Source organism: Solanum stenotomum, chromosome 7 (assembly GCF_019186545.1).
Source record: "Solanum stenotomum isolate F172 chromosome 7, ASM1918654v1, whole genome shotgun sequence".
NCBI classification, from domain to species: domain Eukaryota; kingdom Viridiplantae; phylum Streptophyta; class Magnoliopsida; order Solanales; family Solanaceae; genus Solanum; species Solanum stenotomum.
In genome coordinates this window covers 22,776,097-22,788,523 of record NC_064288.1, presented here as the reverse complement: position 1 = coordinate 22,788,523, position 12,427 = coordinate 22,776,097, and positions in this window count along the sequence as shown.

The window sequence follows — 12,427 nt, the reverse complement described above, 5'->3', positions numbered from 1 at the left end:
TGCAAATTCCAGTAGCCGAAAACACTGTTCACCCGCCTCAATTTTTTTCTAAGTGTTGGGACGTTTTTATAAAAAGGGGACATATCCATACTTAGTCATTTAACTTCAAAACATCCAAAAACTCTCTCTAAACCCTCTCCAAAAATTCCACCAAGATCATCAACCAAATTCAAGGATCCCAAGCTTTAATTCCGGATTCAAGATTCAATCTCAAGCAATTCTCCATTCCAATCTTCATCAAGAATTCTCCAAAGTTGAGGTATGTGGGTTGATTGTGGAAACCTTCCTTTCCACAAGTCCAACCATTTATCCTCTATTTTACTTCAAGTTTATGGGTCCTTATGATCATTTATGAACTCTTGAATTATGGAATTATTACTACACATCCTATTATGGTCTATTTTTGTATATTATCATGAAATGGAATGATTATATGATGTTTATGGTTTTCATGCCTCCATGATCAAATTATGAAGGTTGTTATATATGTATATATATATGTATGTTGTTGGTGGGCTGTTTTATATGGATTTTGAAATTGGTTGGACTTAGTACTCTTGAAACACATGATTTTATTTACATGAACAAGTAGCCCACCATATGTTTGATAAAATGCCATTTATAGAATTCTTATGAAATGGAAGGTCCAATGTACGTCCTATGAGTCGGATGATTATATAAGTATTGAAATGATGATGAAATGGATACATGTATATGATTTTCTCTATATAGTGTGTGAGTCGACCAAGCCTAGCTCGGGGGGTTGTAGGCCCGGGTAACCGTATCAAGGGGTTGGTACCTTGGTTGCCTAGTACGGGGGGTAGTAGGCCCGTATAACCGTATCGAGGGGTTTGTACCTTGGTTGCCTAGTACGGGGGGTAGTAGGCCCGTATAACCATATCGAGGGGTTTGTACCTTGGTCCCTAGCTCGGGGGGTGGTAGGCCCGGGTAACCACATTGAGGGGTTTGTACCTCTTTCGCCTCTCCAAGGGGGTGGTAGGCCTTGGAAATACTATATTGATGGTCACTCACTACACATATACTATGCCCTACTAAATATGATTTTTATATAAGCATCATTATACATATCATCTCATTAATATGCTATCTATCGGGTACGATTATGCATTTTGCCTATGATGTCCATCCCTTGTTGCATTGCATTGCATCCCATATACTTAGTACATTCAAACGTACTAACGCATACTCTATGCCTACATGATGTCACCATGTAGGGACCGGAGCACCGCTTGACCCTCGTCCTCCGCGTGGCTAATACGATTTTCTATCAAGGTTATTGGTGAGTCCTCCATTCCGGGGACGTTGCTTATGATCTTTTGCTATGTATAAGACTTTTCCTTTTAGTTATGTTTTGACTATGAGGGTGAGCCCAGTTGTTTGTCTTGGCCCCCGCTAAAGTACCTATGTTTAGAGGTGGTGTTGGACAAGTTGTGTATTATGTTTGAGCTTGATTCATCTATGGTATTTATGTATCATTTCTTCTTTTTTTTTTTTTGCTCCCTTAGTCCCGATTTCCCCCTTGATTATGCTTATCGCTTATGGTCATTTTAATTGCTTCCGCGACCAATGATGTGTAAGATACGCTATGAGGCTTGTTTGGGGTTCCTTCGGGTTCCCCATTCGCCGGTCACGTCTAGGCCCTAGGCTTGGGTCGTGACATGTAGGTCTCCTATAGGATGGTTTGAAGAGGGAGAAGTTGCTCTCCTAGGTCTTGAATTGGTGCATGAGGCCATTGAGAATATTCAGGTTATTTGAGAGAGGTTAAGAACGGTCCAAAGTCGGCAAAAATCCTATGTGGATGTTAGAAGGAGAGATCTCAAATTTGATGTGCATGATTGGGTTTATTTATAAATCTCACCCATGAAAGGTATTATGAGGTTTCGGAAGAAGGGAAACTTAGTCCTTGGTTTGTGGGTCCTTATGAGATTTTGAGGTGTGTCGACAACGTTGCATATGAAGTAGATTACCCAAATGAATTAGTGTTGGTGCATCCGGTGTTCCATGTCTCAATCTTGAAGAAATGTGTTGGGGATCAATCAACCATATTTCCCTTAGAGGGTTTAGAGATTAAAGAGAATTTTGCTTATGAATAGGTACCGGTTGAGATACTAGGCTGGCAAGTCAAGAGGTTGAGAAATAAGGAAGTAGCCTCTGTGAAGGTGTTGTCACATAGTTGAGGGTGCTACTTGGGAGGCCGAGGCCGATATGAAGTCCTTAAATCCTCATTGTTTTCCTTCCTCTCCTATCAAAACATGAGATAATGAGTTCCTCTTGAGTTTCTTGTTTAGGAGTCATGTGTGATTTATGTGTTTCCATGATTACCTTATGTTAGGCATGTTCGTGAAAAATTCATGTTTAGTAAGAATTTTTCATAATTGATTTTCCCCATGTTGTTGTGCATTGAGTATGAGTTGCCTATTTGACTTCATGAGATGAATTGATGAACATGCCTTATATGTATATAGTTTTATTGAGTAAATTGCCTAATGGTTTCATGAGATCGTGTTGAGCATGCTTTAAAGCTTGGAGAAGGTAGTTCCTTCTAAGAACATGAGAAATGTTGAAATTTCATGCATAATTGGTTGTTAGATGTAGTACCTACTTCCTTGTGATGCATTGATTATGTTTAAGGTGGATTTGATATTTCCTCCTTTGATTTGTGCATTATTTTGATATTGCATGCATGATGGGCTGCTAATCTTGAGTCTTTACATCCATAAGGTGTCTAGGTCTTCATTCGAGGACAAATATTCCCAAATGGAATATGTGATAATACCTCAAAAAATAGTAGGCTAAAATACAGCTTAACATCAGGGTTAGAGTCGTAAATGTAACTCTCCGTACTTAAAATAAAGGATTTTGTGTTATAACGTCAAGTTACAACCCCTCAAGGACAAACCATTAATCCTTGAGGAGGGCCCCGGGAAACTGCCTAAAAGGAGTGAACCATGCCATGACCCACACCCCGTGGGTAGGTCCACTACCCGTGGATGTCAAAAAATCTCTGACACCAAACCACGTTTGACCAGGTCAGTCGATGGTTCCATCCACAGCCCGTCAATGTGGTCTTGCGGATTGTGACTGGGCCCAGTTTAGGGTTTTTTTTGGAATATCTGGTTTTAATTAATATTCAGTGGTGTCGGTTTAACCTAATTTAGACCACCTAAATAAGGATTTAAACCTCCTAAAATAAGTCATCCAACTCATTATTTGTAAAACTCAAATCAATTCCCAAAAATTCCTCCTCTCCAAAAATTGACTCTCTATAAAACTCAAAGAACAAGAAGAAGAAGAAGGAGGGGAAGGAGGAGGATGAGGAGGAGGAGGAGGAGGAGGAGGGGGAGGAGGAGGAGGAGGAGGAGGAGGAGCAGAAGAAGGAGAAAAAAAGGAGAAGAAGAAGAATAAGAAGAAGGAGGAGGATGAGAAGAAAGAGAAGAAGAATGAGAAGAAGGAGAAGAAGGGGGAGAAGCACAAGGAGAAGAAGGAGGAGGAGAAGAAGAAGAAGAAGAAGAACAATAAGGAGATGAAGAAGGAGAAGGAGAAGAAGAAGAAGAAGAAGAAGAAGAATAAGAAGAAGAAGAGGGAGAAGAAGAAGGATAAAAAGGACAAGAAGGTGCAGAAAGAGAAGAAACAGGAGCAGGAGGAGAATAAGAAGAAGGACGAGAAGGAGAAGGAAGAGAAGAAGGAGGAGGAGGAGGAGGAGAAGACGAAGCAGAAGAAGAAAGCTACGGTTCAAGAAGCAATGATCTTTACCTCAAATTCATAGGGCTTTGTGATTGACGTATGGTGGTTTTCATCCATGGGTAGCTTGAACCCATGGACCCCTCTGAAGATTTTAACGGTTTTATTATGTTTAAATATGATTAAATTGATTATCTACAATGCTTTTATGATGCTTCCGTTATGAACCCATGCAAATCCCAATATTTTTTAAAATTGTGACTCATAGGTTGGGTTAATGATTGTGAAAGAAGAGTTTGTATGATCTAATGTATGAATTGATATAATCACATGAAATTAGGATGAAATCCCTATCTAAGGGCATAGTGTGAGTTTATGCATGATCTTATAGAACCTATGTAAATTCTATGAATGTGCTTTGACAGTAAAGTTCCAATGTTGATTGTGTTGTTCAAAGGTCATTCCCATGAAACAGTTACAACTATGATGTAAAAGGTTTTCTCACAGAGAAAGGATTCATAGGTTGAATGGTTATTCTCACCTAAATGAATCAATGAGTAAGAGCTATCCTAATGAACTAACTCAGATAGATTGTCAAGGACATTCTTCCATGAGACATGAGTTAAGTAGGCCTTAATAAGTATTCCGTGGGAATTATGCTTAGCACCGAGTGGATATTTAAATGAGATGGAATTCTTTTACATTAGTTGAGTCTTGGATTCTCATGCAGGTCTAATGAGATGGAAACCTTCTACGCTAGTTGAGTCCAGGTTTCAATTAGCAATCTCTGTATTCCATAAACTATGTACCCCAAAAGGTTATCTAGCTAGTTGATCCACCTAGGCTAACAGTTCATTGTTTTACCTTAGGTAAGTAAAACACCCCTTTTAGGCATGGGAGACACTGGGTGATCATGTTTTAGCTCAAATGGTCTCTATGTGGGGTTAAGGCTATTCTTCGTACAATAAGAACATGAATAATGAACAATGGGTACGCAAGATACTTTATATATGAGTTCAAAGGTTTCAAGATGATATTGACTTATGATGTCCATGATTATGACTTATGATTTCTACTATCCTACATGATGTTTAACCTTTGCAAATTGCATGATTTCAAATGAAATGTCCTTTTTTGCATGTTTTAAATGTTTTTATGCATAGCTACCACATTTAGTGCATTTTATTGCCAAGCCCTACTTTCCTAACATTTTTCCTAAGTCTAGAGTCTGGTTCTCGAGGTGATCACTCTAGTGGCTAAAGCTTGGACTTATATATCTTCCGATCTTGCTGGTGAGTCCTCTTCGTTCAAGGACGACTTTTTCATATGATGTTGTTTCCTTTATTGTATTTCCCTTTTTGGACATGGTGTATGGTCTGGGCCCTATTTCATTCCAGTATTGTAATAGATGGCGGCTATATTGACACAAGTCTAGACTTCTGCATTCATTTATGAAAAAATTTTATGACTTGGAATGGGTTTTTACTCTTTATTGTTCTATTCTTGTGTTATGATATGCTAAGTGGCTTACACGGAGCCTTTGGGGGTTCTATGTCTATTGTAACTTCTAGGGGATACCCTGGGTCGTGACAATGACATGAAAAGGGATATAGCAGATTTTGTGGCTAAGTGCCCTAATTGTTAGAAGGTGAAGGTAGAACATCAGAAACAGGGAGGGATGACTCAAGAGATTAACATTCCTACATGGAAGTAGGAAGTGATAAACATTGACACCATTACGAGTTTACCTCGTACTCGTAGACAACATGACTCCATTGAGGTAATGGTAGAAAAGGTTACTAAGTCCGCTCACTTTCTAGCTTTTAAGACTATAGATGCAGCGGAGGACTACAGTAAACTCTACATTAATGAGATAGTCAGCTTGCATGGGTTTTTTTCGTCTATCATCTGTGGTAAGGTCCTCACTTTTCCTTTCATTTCAGGAAATCATTTCATAAAGGTCTTGGTACTCAAGTAAATCTCAGCACAACATTTCATTGACGAACCAATGGTCAGGTAAATAGTATCCTTTAGACTTTAGATGACGCGCTGAGAGCTTGCGTGATCGATTTCAAGGGCTGTTGGGATGGTCACCTACCTCTCATAGAGTTCACCTACAATAATAGCTATCATTTCAGTATTTAGATGGCCCTTTATGAAGGATTGTATGGGCATAGATGTAGATCTCATGTTGGTTAGTTTGAAGTAGGTGAAGCAGCCCTGATTGGGCAAAATTCTATTCATGATGCTATGGAAAAAGTTCAGCCTGTTAAGGAAAGACTTAAGACAGCCCAAAGTCATAGGAAGTGCTATGTAGATTGAATGAGAAGGGACTTAGAGTTCCAAATCGATGATTGAATTTTCCTAAAGTGTCACCTATGAAGAGGGTGATGAGATTTGGCAAGAAAGGGAAGCTCAATCCTAGATATGTAGGTCCTCACAGAATCTTGAAAACGATCGGTAAAGTGGATTATGAGTTAGAGTTGCTGGCAGAACTAGTTACAGTCTACAAAGTCTTCCACATTTTCTTGTTGAAGAAGAGTGTGTGTTGATATGCCATGAATTTACGGTATTTTTTATATGTGTCACTTAGAGTTTCTGTGTGTCTTTGTCTATTTTGTGTTAGAATTAATGTTTTGTGTCGAATCTGTGTAGGAAATAGGCTTAAATGCGGTTGATGAACATGCGAGTTGAAATTTGCTGAAGTAGCCACCAACAGTGCCCTCCATGGACCGTAGGTCCATCGACGGACCGTAGATGGGCAGTCCTAGGTCTTGGTCTGGGAGATGAGTTTCAGTAACTCAAACCATGGATTACAAGGACGAACCATAGCCTAGTCCACGGACCGTAGATGGTGTATTGTAGGTGAAACATCAGGGAAGTCTGACAAGTGTGAAACAACAGAGCAAGATGATGGACCGTAGGTCGACCCACAGTCCATCGTGCACAACTGTCTATGAAGATCAGAAATTTGAAGGCTCCAGTACCTAATGAAATAGTTTAAATTTTGCGCTACGAAAGGGACCTACAGATCGTACGTCGACCCACGGTCTGTAGGTCGAAGCGTCAACTGAAACTGTGTCCCAGCCTATTGTTTCCTTATTTTGCTTCCTTTTTATTTATGACACATTTTCTATAAATAGGAGCTATAAACCTCATTTTTAGGGGTTAGACAACATTGTATACTTTTTGTTCTTGGTGTTTTGTGGGAATTAATTTGCGCACTTTGGCAATTTTATTTCTAGATTTCATTTTGTAAGATTTTCACTTTGCAATTCCATTAATGATTTTGGTTTTCATCTACTGTAGTTGTCAGTTCATGAATTGTTTTTATCAAAACATGAATTGTGTTCTTTTGAGCATGATTAGCGAAATCCACAACTAGGGTTTTGGGAACCATGAGCAAATTAACAATGTATGAATAATAATTAAGTAAATCTTGAATACTGCTTATGCATGTATTGGTAATTCTTTAGCTTATATGTCTTTTTAATGGTTGCAAACGTTAGAACTCACCTCATTCCTACTTACCGAACCAAGGAGGTAAAGAATGAGAATATAATTAACAATAGAGATTTAGTGGATTCTATTAAATAGTTTAATGTCAATTGATGTGAGGGTGAAAACTAAGTTATACATTGATGCGATGTCTATTATTAGGTAAAGGTAAGGGTTAGTAAAGTATACACTCGTAGCCGGACCAAGGTGCGTAGTGAAATACCCTATGTGGAAGACCACTTACTTTGGATACCTAACTTACCAACTTTGCATTTAATACACTAGGAAAGGATTACAATTATTAGGATTACTACGTTAAGAGCATGTGGGGAACACAAACACCCTAGTTTCTCTCTCATATTGATAACTTAAAGTTTGAATCCTAGTCACTTGTTGCTTAATCAACAATCTAATATTTTCTTACAACAACCCCCCCCCCCTTTTAATTACTTGTCTCAAAAATAGTTTGACTAAACGTATATAATAGAGAGTTAACTTTCAGTCTGAACCATATTCCTCGTGGGATCGACCTCATCCTACAAGTTGGATTCTTTATTTAAGGACGATTGCTTATACTTTTTTAGGGAGGTGTAATTTGACCGTATCAAATTATGGCGCCGTTCCGGGGAATAAGCTTTTAGACCGTATCAAATTTTTGTTTTCTACAGGTTTCTATTCTAGTGTATGCCAAGTACACAGAGTCTAGGCGAACCATTGACGCCATATGATTCTAAATTAAGCAAGACTTTGATACAAATGGAAAATCAATGGGTCCATAATAATCCAATCAAAGAGGAGCATGAGGAAGGAGTGAATAATGAGAATGATTAGGTTCGTAGTAGTAATCTACTCGGAGATGCATGAAAGATACATAATCGATCAGAACCAAGGTTCTGTGATAACTACATGGTCGACTTCAATACAATTGAATCAAAAGGATCTATTGTTCTCCCTCCTCTAACTCCAGGGCATACATTTTTGTTGACAAGCAGATGCAAATGCTTACAACAAGGGGGTTGTTTTCTTGTCTAGCTTCGAAAGATCCGCATGGTCACATGGCTAAATTGAGATGTGTCTGAAAGAGTTGTGTGGGACGACCGGAGTTGGAGATGAATGTCATAGGTTTGAGAGTCTTCCCTTTATCACTAATCGGTGATGCTGACCAAATACATAAAGTGTTCATGGGAAAATATTTCCCGTTATCAAAGAAGCTAAATCACAAGGACAAATTGATTTATTTCGTAGCACTACCTAGAAAGTCTGTAAGCAATTCATTGGATAGGTTCGTTGCATTCATAAGAAGTGTTCCAAATCACCGCATAGATGATGAGTTAGTGAAGGAGTAATTTTACTGAGGTCATGGTGACAATGGAAAGGTTGTGCTGGATACTATTGTTGGAGGATTATATAGTGAGTGCGATTCTGAGGAGATCGCTAAGAAACTGGATAAGATTTTCTAGCATAATAAGACATGAAGCACTAGAAAGTCGGACACTTGTAGAAGAACCTTCACTGTTCAAGCTGCACCTAGTCAATCTAATGATGACATTCATGAGGAGATGGCTCAAATGAGGACAGAAATTGGGTTGGCATTGAAGCATGTGAGCGGCAGTGCGAAAAGCTTAATGAGGTAAATTACTTAACTAGAACTCCACCACTAGCAGTTGAGGAATTCTAGTGTGAGGAGGATGCACATTTTGTAAATGAACAGACAAAGGGTTTTCGAATAAACGCCCAAGGTTCCAACTCGGATAATTGGCACCAAGGTCAAGGAAACCAAGGTCGGAACTATGGAAACTACAATTAAGAGGAAACATACGTCTGGGATGGGAACTACAATCATGAAAACAACTATGCCAATAGAAATGAGAGAGTTAGGCCTAATGTTCCACTTGGAAATTAGGAATATGGCGATAGAGAGGCTGGGGTAGTATGTCACGCATTGAGGATATGATGCAGAAGATGATGAAGATGTTTGATGGGATTGATGAGAATGTGAAAGAGAAGAAAAATGACTTGTCTGGAATCGGTCAAAAAATTGATGCCCATGAAAAATCGATCAAGCAACTTGAGCATCAATTTAGTCAGTTGTCCACTACTGTGAACCCACGTCTGCCTGGCACACATCCTAGCAACACCATCGAAATTCTGAAGAATGATGGGCATTGTATAGCAGTCACTACTAGAGGAGGTAAACCGACCATTAATCCCCCTATGTCGTCTGAGGTTGAAATTGTGGTAAAAATAGATGAAGATTAGATTGTGGTTATTGCATAGCCTAAAAATTCTACAAAGAAGGAAGCGAAGGTGACCCAAGAAGTTGTTTTCATGCCTAGACCTCCACCACCATTCCCACAGAGATTGGTGAAGAAGACAGAAGAAGGAAAATACCGCAGGTTCATTACTATGTTGAAACAACTATCCATCGATGTTCAGTTGATAGAAGTTTTGGATCAAATGCCTGGGTATGAAAAGTTTACGAAGGATTTGGAGACCAACAGATGGTTGTCAGTTTTGAAGATGATGCAAGGTTACAACATTGTAGTGTTATTGCTACGCGGTCATTAGTGCAAAAGAAAGAGGATCGTGGGGCTTGATTATTCATTGTACCATTAGGATATTAAATTTTGCGAAGGTTTTATGTGATTTTGGTGCTAGCATTAATCTGATGCCATTGTTTATCTACAAGAAGTTGGGTTTAGGAGCTCCAAAACCAAATTCTATGTGACTACTCATGGCCGATAGAACTATGAAGAAGCCCATTGGTGTTCTCCAAGATGTCCTCCTGAACGTGGAGACGTTCATTTTTCCGGCGGATTTTGTGTTACTTTTTTGTGAGGTTGATTTTGAGGTTCCCATCATCTTAAGGAGACCATTCCTTGCTACTAGGCTCGCATTAGTCGATATAGAAAGAGGGCAGATGATGTTTTGATTAAATAATGAAGAGGTAACTTTTAATATATATAGGTCTATGACGCAGGAAAGCAATTCAAGTCAGTATCAGCGGTGAATCATATTGTGGAGCAAGGTTGTGAAGTGTTTATTGAGGAGAGGTTGGGTGTTGTTGCACTGGAGCGGTAATGATGAATTTTAAGGTTGATGGTATTGAAGACTTTGATGAATTAGTTGCCACACTTGATAGGTTAAAATTTTGTTCCAAACCAAAAAAATTGTATCTAGTTATGAAGAATCGCGTCTGTTCCCGCAAAACCTTTTGTGAAAAAAATTCTAAAATTGGAGCTCAAAGCTCTACCATCGCATTTGAGACACTCTACGAGTAATCATTGCAGCCGATTTGAGTGAGGTGCAAGTAGCGGCATTTGTTTTTGTGTTGAAGAGGATCAAGCGGGCTATTGGATGTACTATTGCAGAAATTATTGTGATTCCTCCAAGAATTCGTTCTCATAAAATACAACTCGTGCCGGACAGCAACCCAACTATTGAGCACCAAAGGACACTAAATTCACCTATGCAAGAGGTAGTGAAAAAAGAAAATCATCAAATTATTGGATGTTGTGGTCATACACCCCATTGCAGATAGTATTTGGGTCTGTCTCGTTTAGTGTGTACCTAAAAAAAGTTGGATTACTGTGGTTCCTAATGCAGAAAATGAACATGTTCCGATGAGGCCAGTGACTGGATGGAGAGCATGCATGGACTACCGCAAGCAGAATGCTTGGACAGAAAATGATCACTTCTTGATGTCGTTTATCAATCAGATGCTGGATCATTTTGCTGGTAAGGGTTGGTATTCCTTTCTTTAAAGGTATTCAGGCTACAATAAGATCTTTATAGCTCTAGAAGTCCAAGAGAATACCACCTTCACTTGCCCTTATGGGAGTTTCTCCTTCAAAAGGAGGCCATTTGGGTTTTGTAATGCTCCAACAACCTTCCAACATTGCATGATGTAGAACTTTTCAGATACGGTAGAAGACACTATTGAGGTATTTATGGATGATTTATCTATAGTAGGTGACTCATTTGATGGGTGTCTGATGCATCTGGCCGAGGTAATGAAACGATGTGAATAGTGCAATCTTGTGCTCAATTGGGAAAAATGCCAGGTGAAAGAAGGTACAGGTCAGGTCCATTGGATTTCTGAGAAGGGTATTAGGGTTGAGAGAGCTAAAGTTGAGGTAATACAAAAGCTTCTACCACCTATTTGTGTTAAAGGTGTTTGAAGTTTTCTTGGGAATGCAGGTTTTTATCGGAGGTTCATTAGGGATTTCTCTTAAATTGCACACCCATTGTGCAAACGTCTCGAAAAGGAGTGTAAGTTTGATTTTGATGACTCTTGTCTAAGAGCATTTGGAGAGATGAAAGCAAGGTTAGTATCACCACCTATAATTATATCACTGGATTTGAGGAAACCGTTTGAAGTGATGTGTGATATGAGTGGGGTGGCACTTGTTGTGGTATTGGGACAGAGGCGAGAGAAGATTTTTCATTCGATTTACTAATCCAGCAAAATTGTAAAACCCTGTAAAACCTAGTAAGACCTAGCTAAGGCTTGACTAAATCTAGTAGGTTGAACTAGAGCCTCACATGTTAGTTTATAGTTAGAAACTTGTTTAAATTCTGCGTAATGGGTTTTGAAGTTAGTTTGAGGAGATTTGAGGTCAAACGTCAAGAAACGAATAAAACATCTGAAAACTAGTCATTTGAACTAATGAGTTGTAAGGGTCTTGTCATTGATGTTTGTAGTGTTGTTTGAGGGTGCAAACTTGTAGAAGTGACTCCTACATTTAGAACACTATGTTTAGGGGTTAAACGTCCGGGTACTACTACCCTAAAACCACTCGAGGGGTCGTAGTCTAGACAGCAAACTTGCAGCTTTTTGGTGGTGATCTACAGAGCCATTCCACGCCCCTTAGATCAAACAATGGTCCGTGGATGGAGTTTGTGGTTCCATACTTAGAATTTTTAGGAGCCTGCAACATTTGGACACTCAGTCCCAAACCATGGAAGCCATCCACGGCCAGTAGATTGATCTACAGTCCGTGGGAGGCCAACCGTATATAGGAAATATTTTATTGGCAGTTTTGTTTAGTGGAGGGTTAGTTATTTAATTAGTTATTAAAGGGGGTTAAGGGAGGTCGGTTAGGAGTTAATTAAATTACTTATATAAATTAAATAATTCCCTAAACTAATTAATTAACTCACAAGTCAAGACCCCAAATCAAAACCCGTTGCCCTTTCTCTCCCAAAGTCTTCTCTCCCAGAACAC